Source organism: Erinaceus europaeus, chromosome 10, assembly GCF_950295315.1.
Source record: "Erinaceus europaeus chromosome 10, mEriEur2.1, whole genome shotgun sequence".
NCBI classification, from domain to species: domain Eukaryota; kingdom Metazoa; phylum Chordata; class Mammalia; order Eulipotyphla; family Erinaceidae; genus Erinaceus; species Erinaceus europaeus.
The window spans coordinates 99085515-99098034 of NC_080171.1; the positions used below are offsets into that span (position 1 = coordinate 99085515).

At 45.0% G+C, this 12520-nt stretch overlaps 1 protein-coding gene across 16 annotated transcripts in view; it reads left to right on the forward strand.

Annotated features, from left to right (window-relative positions):
• The window catches only part of RALGPS1 (Ral GEF with PH domain and SH3 binding motif 1), a 353198-nt gene that overhangs the window by 182372 nt on the left and 158306 nt on the right, over positions 1 to 12520 (forward strand). The gene's annotated exons all lie outside the window — the stretch shown is intronic.

Consider the following 12520-nt stretch of genomic DNA (forward strand, 5'->3'; position numbering starts at 1 on the left):
ATTCCATCAGGACCCAGAACATCTGACACAGGAACCTTGTCTTTTTACCATCACTGAAAAAGAAGTGAATATGGAAAACACCATAGGAAATTGGCACTGTTTCTCTTGTCTGAAAGAGAAGAAAAAAAGAAGAATGCTTTGAAGTAACAATACATGTAGGTGTGACTTAGGAAGTGAAAACAGAACCATAGAAAATGTGGGTGATAGATAGATAGATAGATAGATAGCTATAGCTATAGCTATAGCTATAGCTGTAGATAGATACAAAGTCAACCCTTACCTATGACCTTAGGAGAACTACTTCAGTTTCCAGTGGATGAGATGGGGACATAGAATTCTGGTGATGGGAAGAGTGTAGAATTCTACCTCTGTTATCTTATAATCTTGTAAATCAATATTAACTCACTAATAAAAAAATGAAAATTGTGATCTCTCACGGAACAAAAATTAGACATTTTGAAACTTCTTTGTGGTTAAGAGGTAGGGTCTGGGGAGATAATAACAGTCAAAAAGCCTTTCATGTCCAAGGCACTAAAGGGCTCACATTTAGTCCAGTCCCCAATGCAACCTTAAGCCAGAGCTGAGTAATGCTGGGGGGGGGGGGGGTAAGTGCACTTGGTAGTAAGCAGACCCTTTCATAGTAAAAAAAAAAAAAAGCCTTTATGATCAAATATAACTGAGGTCATGTACTACCCTGATCTTCTAGTGTCCCAGAACAGCATGGCAAATGAGGGCTCACCCTCTGAGCCTGAGAGCAGCGCATGCCAGGCCTTCCACAAGCTGGGCAAGTCCTTACTGTTTCACTGGCCAGTGTGAACTGATGGCATTTCTGCTCTGGTGGAGCGCATAACTTGGTCCCGATTATTAACACTGAACAAGAAACTATCAGTAAAAGTGAGCTAAGCATCAGGCAGAGAAAGGCTCATGAGCTAATAAAAGGGGGACCCAGCCTAGTCTGGGGGATCAGGGAGTGTGTTCTGGAGGGAAGTCCAATAGGATGATTAAGCTGGGTGAAGAGGTGGGAGATAACTGCTTCAGGTGTAGACAGCAGCTTGTGAATGAGCTCCGACATGGGGAAAACATGTTTGTTGGAGAGACTGGCTGGAGAGTAGGAAACAAGGGGGAGGAGGTCATGAAAAGCAGCTGTAGTGGAAGGGAGGTGTGAGATGACTGCAGCCTAGACACCCAGATGGGGAAGTTGGGTTCTGATCCTAACAACAAAAAAGGGAACCACAGAGGGCTTTTAACAAGGATATGGCTGGGCTGGGTTGGCATTTCATAGGCCTCACTTTGCTTTTATAGCACACTGAGCAGCTTCATGAAGCTCAGGCTAGAAGAGAGAAGATCGGCTTGGAAAGAAACTTCTGACTGGGAGTCAGGCGGTAGCGCAGCAGGTTGAGCGCACGTGGTACTAAACACAAGGACCAGCAGAAGGATCCCGGTTGGAGGCCCGGCTTCCCACCTGTAGAGGAATTGCTTCACAGGCAGTGAAGCAGGTCTGCAGGTGTCTATCTTTCTTTTCCCCTCTCTTTTTTTTTAAAGTTTTTTTAAAATTTATTTTATTTATTTATTCCCCTTTGCTGCCCTTGTTGTTTTATTGTTGTTGTCATCGTTGTTGGATAGGACAGAGAGAAATGGAGAGAGGAGGGGAAGACAGAGAGGAGGAGAGAAAGATAGACACCTGCAGACCTGCTTCACCACCTGTGAAGCGACTCCCTTGCAGGTGGGGAGCCGGGGTTCGAACCGGGATCCTTATGCCGGTCCTTGTGCTTTGCGCCACCTGCGCTTAACCCGCTGCGCTACAGCCCGACTCCCTCTTTTCCCCTCTCTGTCTTCCCCTCTTCTCTCCATTTCTCTCTGTCCTATCTAACAATGATGACATCAATAACAACAATAATAACTACAGCAATAAAAAAAACAAGGGCAACATAAGGGAAAATAAATAAGTAATAAATAATAATTTAAAAAAAAAAGCTTCTGATTGATGGCTGTCTTGCAGAAATTGCTAGGGGGAAAAGGAAAGCTCTTAAACAGCTCATTTTAGAGCATAGCATTAGGAAGACCTAAAACAATATGTGTGTGCTTCATGCACAGCCATTTCCCTGTACTTTGATTCTGAGAATGAATATGAACATTTGAACTATGGGTGTCTCCCCTCACACACACACAAGCAAAGCCACAAAGCTAGGTGGCATGCTCAGGTGCTCCTCTTATCTACCTTCAGAAGGTGGGAGGGACCAGCTGCACACTGCTGTTGAACTGCTGCTTCCTTCCCAGAACATGCATGAAAGTGACTGATGCCACCTCCACCCCATGACTGACATTAACAGCTCCACATTCAGTGTCACCACAATGTTATTTAACTGTCTCCAAGGACACCCAGTTGGAAAAAAAAAAAAAGCCCACTCCATATGCAAGAAATTCAGCTTTTCTTTTCTTCTTCTCCTCCTCCTCCTTCTTTTTTTCCAGTCCTCATCCCATGTGTCTGCAGAGATCCCCAAAGCACTCTCATTCATTCCACAGATCCTTTCTGATTGTTTCATGCCTTTTCCTTTCTACGCTACTTAATATTTACATCAATGACCTTCCAGAAACTTCTTCAAGGAAGTTCATCTACGCCGATGACATCTGCTGTGCAACTCAGGCATCCAACTTTGACATCCTCGAGGAAACACTCATGGAAGACATGTCTCTGATATCTGATTACTGTAAAAATGGCGACTAATCCCTAGCACTGCAAAAACGGTATCATCTGTTTTCCATCTACACCATGCCTCGGCCTCACGTGAGCTTAATGTGCAGCTTGGCGATACGAGAATCCGGCATGAAGCCCAGCCAGTCTATCTTGGCGTTACTCTCGATCGCACCCTGTCATTTCACGAACATCTCATAAAAACTGCAGCAAAGGTGGGCGCGAGGAATAACAACATTGCAAGACTGGCCAGCTCCTCGTGGGGCACTAGCGCTTCCACACTACGATCATCATCTCTGGCATTTTGCTATTCCACTGCAGAATACTGTGCCCCAGTATGGTTCCGTAGCCTCCATGTCTACTTGGTCGATTCCAAATTATATTCCTCCATGAGAATAATTTCTGGAACCATCCGTTCCACCCCGGTTCCATGGCTGCCAGTTCTTAGCAACATCGCCCCGCCAGATATTCGTCGGGATGCGGCATCATCTAAGTTCATTTCCCACGTCTACGCTCGACCGGACCTGCCAATATACGCGGATATCTTCGCCCACCCTGTCCAACGCTTGACGTCTTGTCATCCAATCTGGTCCTCTACGCCTACACTGAACTTCTCTGTTCCAGACTCTTGGAAACAGAGTTGGCAGTCAGCTGAGGTAAAGAACAAACACCTCATCACAGACCCCTGCAAGCGTCAACCCGGCTTTGACCTAGCACGTTATGATTGGGCCCTCCTCAATCGCTATCGAACAGGCCATGGCCGGTGCGCCGCTATGTTCCATCACTGGGGAGCCAGAGATGACCCGAACTGCCCCTGCGGCTACAGACAGACTATGACCCACATAGTCAACGACTGCCACCTCTCCAGATTCAAAGGAGGTCTCGAAACTTTACATCAGGCTCAACCTGACGCTGTTGACTGGCTGCGGAAGAAGGGCAAACACTAGAAGAATGCCTTTTCCACCAGTTTCAAAACCCTTGTCATCTCTTGTCTTTCCTAGCCAGCCTTTCCAGCTGGTCCTGTGTAGATCCAGTGTTGCACGTGTCTCTCAGTCTTTCTTCCTCTGTATCTCCCCCTCCCCTCTCAATTTCTGGCTGTCTTTATCCAATAAATAAAAAATAAAAAATAAATTTTAAAAAGGAAGTGGCACACCTCGTTAAGTGCTCACATTACAGTGCACAAGGACCTAGGTTCAAGCCTCTGGTTCTCACCTGCAGAGGGAAAGCTTTGCAGGTGGTGAAGCTGGGCTACTGGTGTCTGTCTTTCTTCCTCTCATCTCCCCCTCCTCTCTCAGTTTCTCTCTGTCTTTATCCAGTAATAAATAAAAAATATCTTTTTATAAAAAGGAAGATAATAAGTGTAGTCCCACACTGCACCTGCCACCAAAGTTCTGTGCTGTTACTTGCCCCAAGATAACCCCTATAGTTCTCACGAAGTCTTATGAACAGGTTGGTGTCTTCTTCTCCCTCCTCCTCCTCCTTTTCCTTCTTCTTCTTTTTCTTCCTCCTCCTTCTACTTCTTTTTGTGCAAGTTCATGTGTTTCACTTCTATATGCTCCACATATGAATGAAACACAGTCTGATAGTTATCTTTCACCTCCTTACTTACCTCACTGAGCACCACCACCTACAATTTTGTCCATTTTGTCCCTAAGGACACAGTATCTTTTTTAGTTGCATAATAGTATTCCATGGACTTAGCCTTCCTTCCAGAAGAGAAAAATTTGCCTGCACTTTGCAACTTCAGGATTTGTTAGCCTAAAATTTATAATCCTCTGAGAGTTCACAGTCTTGCTCAGTTTTTATACAAATCTAGTAGATATTATTAAAATTCCCTGTTTTGTGAATGAAAAGCCCCACTGTTTTTGATTTATGACTTAGCCCATATCACGTGCCAGGGAAATACTAAATTTAACTCAGGAGCTCATGCTTATGACTGGAGTTCCACCCAACTTCAATGTATACATCCTCTGTTTAATATCTCTGTCTCCATGAAGAGAAACAATGTGGCAGAAAAAGCAGTCAAGGAAGAGGTTTGCTTCTAGTATCCATTTGTCCCTTCTGGCCACACATCCTGGAAGAATTCAACTGCTGTAAGTTTGTCAGTCCTGAAGAAAGTCCTGTGATAAGGGATTGAAGCCTGACAACTGTGAAAGCAGATTCTGCCCAAGTCAAGCCTCCAAAGGAGACCACAGCCCCAGCCCACTGTTTGACTGTAGTCTCTTAAGACCCAAGCTAACACTCACCAAAAACTCCCGACTCACAGAAGTGACAAGATGATTATAATTTATTGTTTTTTAGATGCTGAGTTTGGAGGTAATTTGCCACAATGGATAACTAGAAGATTCTGTGGGACAGAGCAGAGCAGGTGGTTACCATTTTAAAAAGAGGCGGTGAATTGTTACAGCTCTGTAAAAAAGAAAGGTGCCTGGGGACAAGCTGAGTAGGGACTAAGTAGGGCCTAGAAAATCACCCTTGGGAAGACTGTGGTTCAATAGTAAATTATATGTTGAGGTTTAGAGTGTAGTTGAAAGGAAGTTCCCAGACTATCAAAGGCCCAAGAATGCCTTCTCAGGGGAAACAAGGAAACCCCATTTTATGTGGCCACTCATGCAGGCTTTGCTTAGAGATACATCTAGCACCCTATCTTTTAAGGATTTAAAAAAAAAAGTACAAACATAGCACATTGTTATAAAACTCATTCATGCTGAAAACAACTGTATAAAGTGAAAAGCAATAATCCTCCTCTTCCTCTCCTTCTTCACCATAGATAACCACTATTAGCAGTTGGTGCATATCCTTCTAATAAACACTTTAAATTTACAAATATGAAATATGCAAGTGGGGCTGTACAAATAATACTGTGCTTTCTCACCAGAGTCTTAACATTATAGGTATATTGCTTCTCACCTTGTTGTCCCACTTTAAATGATGTAGGTATTGTTCAGTAGCAGCAAGTATCGAACTCCTTCAGTTTTTTTTTTTTCTGTGATTCTGTGATACCTGCGGACTTGTGGGTGACTTGTTGCACGCCTGGATTCCTGTAGACATGCTGACTGGTTTGTTTATTCATGTCCCAACTGGTAATCAATTGGGCTATTCCTACTTTTGCCTTTGACATTACAGTGGGGAACATCTTGACACATGCATCTTTTCCTACGTCTTAAGAGTAGTTCTAAAACACTGAGAGCTAGAAGTGGGACTGCAGGAGCAGTGGCCATGCTGCTTCTGATGGAGGCTGCAGGCATGCCCCCTGCAAGGGTGGAGTCACACTTCCACCGACAAAGTATGGGCACATTTGCTTTCTTTACTCAGATAAATGCCCACTACCTTTTTGACTAGTCAGTGCTGCACCACATAAGCATGATTTTAGCACTCCTGGGTTGATTTTTCACTCAGGGAGAGATAAAGAAGGAGAGACACCATAGCACCAGAGCTACCCGTGGTGCAGGGACATCCCTGTGTGGCGCAGGGACTCAAACCTGGGCTGTGTGCATGATGTGGCAGACAGCCTCCTCAGAGAGCTATTCCTCCATTGCACTCCAACACTTCTTACTCGATGATAAATTGCTGGCTGAAAGATGGTATCTTATTTTCACACACGTTTCTCTACTTATCAGCGATTTGTGCTCTTGGCAAAGGAGCGGTCTTCCATTTCAAACACATGCTCCCCATGCTGTCCTTAAAGTTCTGGCCTTCTACCCAATTATTCCACCATTCTCTGCTCCTGCCTTTGAGTCTTGAATATCTATTCTTAGTCCCTTTTCCACTGTCCCCAACACAACCCTGCTATGTCCTGATGTCCTGAACAATGAGGAAAAGTTCCTGGCTATTGAGTTTTAGTGGAAAGGAGGCTGACAGAAATCTGAGCCCAGGCACACTTGCCTGGGGTTTGGTCAGTATTCCTGGCTGAAGGCAGGTTGCGTGTTTCTCCTAATCATTTCCCCTCTGACACAAGTAGGGTGTGGGCTCTGTCATGGCTCCAGAAGGGAATTCTGATTCCATTCCCTTTGCATTAGCTACTACCCTCCAGAGTCATTCCACTATGCTAAAGGTCAGAGCAAATGTGGCTTGTTCTCCCTTGCCTAGGGATCTCCACTCCTATTTGGAGATGTCCTGTGGTTTCAGGAGGTTACACAAGCCACAGCAGGGATAAAGGAGCATCCCTTGATTAGCCCAGGGAGTCAGATTTATCATGAACATTGACAGACAAGGGCATGGGACAGCCAGATGACCTGCCCACCCGGGAACTGCCACACATGGAAGTGCTTTGTGATGGCTGCACAGATGGGAAGGATTTTCTGTGTCTGGGTTCCCATGTGTAGGCCGAGAGGACCAGGATGCTCCAGGTCAGAGAGACGGGGACACCTGAATGTCTGGGTGATGATTGCTACCAAAGCATTGTGTCCACAAGGGGCAGAATCTGGTTCAGGCATGACTTTGGGAGCTGAGGGAAACCAGGAAAGAGAACTCCAGACAGTCCTGAATGCTTGGAGATGCAGATTGAGGAGCCCCCACAACAGAGACCCAATTACCAGATGGTGTGGGTCAGGGCCTGGCCTGGGTAGCATTGGTGCATAAGGTGACTGCCAGACCAGCCATGAGTGGGACACTCTGAGTGCAGGAGCTTGGCCCTGTTGGGCTGGAGAGAAGGCAAGGCCTCGCAGCGTTAGCCTTGGCAAAGGGTTGGAAGCCCCAAGAGACTGTAATAATCTCTTTCACTGTCCCCTATTATTCATTGTCCCCTTCTCTGAAACGAAAGGATGCTGGTCTTGACATCTGAAAAAGCAAGCGGGCTGACCTTTCACCTCACACACCTCCTCTGTGGGTGGGAGGCTCCATGCTACCATTACTGTTAGATACACTAGAGAATGATGATGGGATGAGAGAAGAGCCATAGTGGTTGTATTTTATCCCTGCAGATACCGATCTATTGTGTCAGAGGCATCTAATGGATTCAGGAGTCAGAAAAACCCCGGTTCAGATTTGAATGTCCCAGGCTGCACATTCTTGGGCAAGTCACTTACATCTCTGAACCTTAATAATACCTGTTATGCTGACGTGAGGGTAATTATTCTGGGGGAGGGTAATTATTCAAACCTATCTCATATAGTTGTGAGAATTTGGAGAGACATGTATGGTAAGTGCCCATTGATGATTAAGGGTATGAGTGCTATCTAGAGCAAAACACTGCCAAGAAGATCCCAGCATTGGGGGTCTTGTTGCCTCTTTGTCCACAGAGACTATTGGGATACTCAGTATACTCTGTAAGGGCAGGAAGAGCCCCAAGTGAAAGAGTCAGATATCATGTTAGTGACTCAGTTAGACCTGGAAGAGTTGGGTGCTAGGACAGATGGTCAGCAGAAGAAAGACAGGACCATAGGACACAATCTAACTAGCAATGGGATGGAATCTACCTATCTGGAAGAATATGATCCCAGAATTCATATGGGGGACCAACAATAGCTGGATAACAGGCTAGACAACTTCTTTTGGATATAGCTGAGCCCATGATATGTGGATCTAGCTCTTCTTCTTCTTCTAGCATTTGCCCTTCTTCCGTAGCCAGTCAACAGCGTCAGGTTGAAAGCTGTCAGGAGCTGCTTGTTGCTGGCTTTGAAAGTGACTGGGATCCATGTGGATTCAGTCGGCTAGGAAGGATCGTCAGTTTCCCCAATGAATGGGTACTCACGGGATGCACCACGAGAAGGTCGATCCATATTCCCCCATCTCTCCCATAGCACTCAGCTGCAGCAGCAGTGTTCACTTACCCAGCTCTACTCTGAGACCAGAGATGGTGGGATGGAGGTGGATACCAACCAGGTAGGCCAGCCATCTCCTCAGTTTGTATCACTTTGTTGTGCTCAGACCATCAATACTTGTAAGCCCAGGAATTCTGTGCTGTGAAAGCACAACAAGAAACAGAGAAAAAAGACCTTGCAAACAAAGGAAAGAGAGGAGAGATGCTGTGGGAGCTGCTGTCCTGCCTTTTGACAGCTTTCCAGGCAGTTTCTGTTTCCTGGCCCTCATGAGACCCAGCTGTGTCCCTGCTGATGGTCCCTGAGAGATACCACATGGCCTTATGTAACTAGCTTATTAAATGAGCTGCATGCCATTAGGTATAAGAAGAAACCAATTTAATTTTTTCCCCAGTGTCCTTTCCAGCCTATTCTATAGACTGGTTCTTTTCCCAGTTGATGCTGAAAATGTAGTAGGCCCCTAAGTCTTCCTGCTGTCAGGCATGAAAAAGTCCAGTCATTTCACCAAACACGTCATCACAGACAGTTCTGTGCAGTAATGTGAAGTCTGGACTCCTCAATCCTGGCCAGACTTTGAGGTCTGGGCTGGTGGGAGGGCATCAAGTCAACTTTTTCCACTGGATCTTGCAGTCTGACTGCCTTCCCCACTTTTGCCTCTAAAGTTTGTGAACCTTAGGATTAGGGAGAGGAAGGAATGAGGAGCAAGGAGCCCACTCTATACTTTTGGTTGGGTCATAATCCAGAACTGGTGCTCTGCACACATCTGGTTTTCCCGACAGCCAAAGCCATGTCTTTTTCTCCTTCTTGACTATTACTGCTTCAGAATTTCCCTTCTAGTTGCCTCTGACTCAGCTCCCCAGTGGGGTAATGCTTCTCCAAATGATCGCTCATGGCTCCTTTCTTGGCGCCTGGAACTCAGGCACTGGCCCACAGACCACCATCCAGTCTGCCCTCTGGTTTCTAGGAAGCCTTCTGCCCCATTGGCAGGCACACTGTTTGCTTCCAGTGCTTTTCCATTTCTCATTACCCTGGGCTTTAGGACACAGGCTGGAGGCCTGTGTCAGATAGTAGCGCTTATGCTTGCCCATGCCAAACTCTTGGAACAATCCCAAGAAGTCTCTTTCACTTGATTTACAGTGAAATAAAGGAGAATTCCTACCCTCCCTGTGGTTGTTTGCAGGGACAAGTCAAAGTGATAACTCACCTAGCTTCCCACCAAAAAATCATTTCTCTACTTTTTAAAAAAGTTGTATATGAACAATGAACTAAAGCTATAGAACCAGCCTGGGGTCTCCCTGTGCAGAGATGTTACTGCGCCCTGCTCTAGAGCATGAGACCCTTAGCAGCTATTATTTTGACCTGGATCTTTAGATCTCAGGTAAAAAATAAGAGGCAGAAAGATTGTCTGATGCTTTATATACTTGAAAAATGTAACCTTTTTTTTTATGGAGGCAGGAATACAGTTCAGAGATAGAACACATATTTTGCATGCATGAGTCCCAGGGTTTAGTCACAAACTTTTTCTTCTCCTCCCAAGAAAATCTCATTTTTTGTTTACTCTGTTTATATGACTTTCTCTGACGACAATCAAGAGTCTTTTGTGAAACTGTATAAAACAGTAGAGTAGTCTTGGAAGACAAGGAAGAACCCCATGAACTTATAAAGGACTTCATAATCTTGACAAGATTTTGTAGGTGGTATCATGAGATTATGAGCTTTGTAGTCTCCCCTTTATCATTGTCTTCAGTAATTCAAAGATTTCCTTTTCAATCTTGTTCAAATCATCAAGATTTGGAAGAAGGGGTCCTATTCAATGCCATTTGCTTGAAGAACAACATTTTCTTCCTGCTGTGTTTTCCACAGAAGCCTAACAGGTGGGTACCCATCAGTGATCAAGGTATTGACCCAAACTAGGGCATAAGAGTGTGGCTAGGGCAAGAGAAAGTCTAGGTTACACTGACTCCTTCTTAGTCTGGAAGCTGCACAAACTAGAGACCTCAGTGAAAGTAGGACTCCTATAATCTTAGTAACCGTAGACCTGGAAAGGTAACTGGTTGGGATGAGAGAGGAGTTTGAGTGTGTTGATGTGGATTAGTCAGATCCTGGATACCAACTAGTTGTGCTTGTTGATGGACAGAGCTGTGCAGTAGGCATCCAGGCACCAGATACTAAGGTACGGTTTCCCCCTTTCTCTACTTTGATGCATTGGTTTGGTTAACTCATTTCCCCTCCCATTTTACTCCAAGGAAGGGGCTTCTGTATCTCTGATTGGTTTAGTTTGTCTTCTCCTTCTAAATGTGGCAGGGTATGACTGAGACTCAGGTTTGAGTGTCAGTGTAGGGGCTTAGAAGAAACAGGTATCATAACCTGCTTTTGTTTAGATCCCAACTCACTGAGAGAAGAGTTGTTTCGCATTGTCCAGCACAGCTTTTCAGAACTCTGTGATTAGGGGTTGGACCTAAACTCAGTGACCCAAAAGGCTGATGCTTGTTTTCTTTCTCCACTCATTTTATATCCCACATTTCACTCAAAGAATACTGGGGTGTGATGGTGGTTATTTTCTGTGCCAAGGCTGGAATAATCTCCGCAAATAACATGCAGATTCTACTGTGACCCCAACAGCTGATGTGGGATTTGGGAGAGGGAGTTGAGAACTCTTCTTTATTGCCTGACATTCTGTGCCTTCTGGAACTATTGCTGTTGTGGTATTTTTGCCAGCAGTCTGACGATGAGCCTCATTTTCTCTTCCTCTGTGGGTCAGAATAACAGTTCCTTCTTCGCAAAGCTCTGCTTAGGGTTACACAAGAAAACATGTATCTAGTTTTAAGCACATAACAGGCTTCATTAAATGTCAGTCCTCCTCCAACTACAAAAATAAAATTTCCTGTGGTAATATTTAATTATTAAGAACAGGGACTGCTGGACTGAAAGGTATAAGTGCATTTTAAGTTTTGACATTCATTTATGCCAAAACTTTCATTTAAAAACATCAAACCAGGGCCTGGTAAACAGCATGTTTGCTATGCAAAGTATTTTCCTACCCAAGGCTTCAAGATCTCAGGTTCAATTCCCAGCACCACCTTAAGCCAGAATGGAGCAGAGAATGGTTATAACTCTACCCTCTTTCTCATTCTCATCTTCTCTCTCTCTTCCTCCCTCCCTCCTTCCCTCCCTTCCTTTCGCTCTCTCTCTCTCAGATATGTATTTAAAAATAAATCAATTTTGCTTCCATCCAGAGTGAACAGAGTACATGTTTTTTCATTCCCTTGTCAATGTAGAGATTGATAGCGTTTTCATTTTTATCAGTCTGAAAAGCACCACGACAGTTTAGGCTTGATTTCATGCACCCCTCTTCGGTGATTACTGAAGCTGCCATTGTTTTTCTTATTTACTGGCCATATGTGAGGCTTTAATATGTTTTATTTTTTATTGGATAGACAGAGCCAGAAACTGAGAGGGAAGGGGGTGATAGAGAAGGAGAGAGACAGAAGTAGATACCTGCAGCCCTGCTTCACTACTCGTGAAGCTTTCCCCTGCAGGTGAGGACTGGAGACTCGAACCTGGGTCCTTGCGCACTGTAACATGTCTGTTCAACCAGGTGTGCCACCACCTGGCCCCCGAGCCTTTATTATGTTTTAACCAAGTTTTCTATCAACATTTATAACTTCTCTGAAAATTGCTGATATGGCATGAATATCAGTCCTGTTTTTATCATGTATTATAAATGCTTCTCTTGGTTAATAGTTGCAGTTCTCACACAAAAGAAATTGGTATTTAGAGGGGCCGGGCGGTGGCGCTGTGGGTTAAGCACATGTGGCGCAGAGCGCAAGGACCGGCGTAGGGATCCCGGTTCGAGCCCCTGGCTCCCCACCTGTAGGGGAGTCGCTTCACAGGCAGTGAAGCAGGTCTGCAGGTGTCTGTCTTTCTCTTCCCCTCTCTGTCTTCCCCTCCTCTCTCCATTTCTCTCTGTCCTGTCCAACAATGAACAACATCAACAGTGGCAATGGTAGTGACCACAGCGAGGCTACAACAACAAGGGCAACAAAAAAGGGGAAAGAATGGCCTCCAG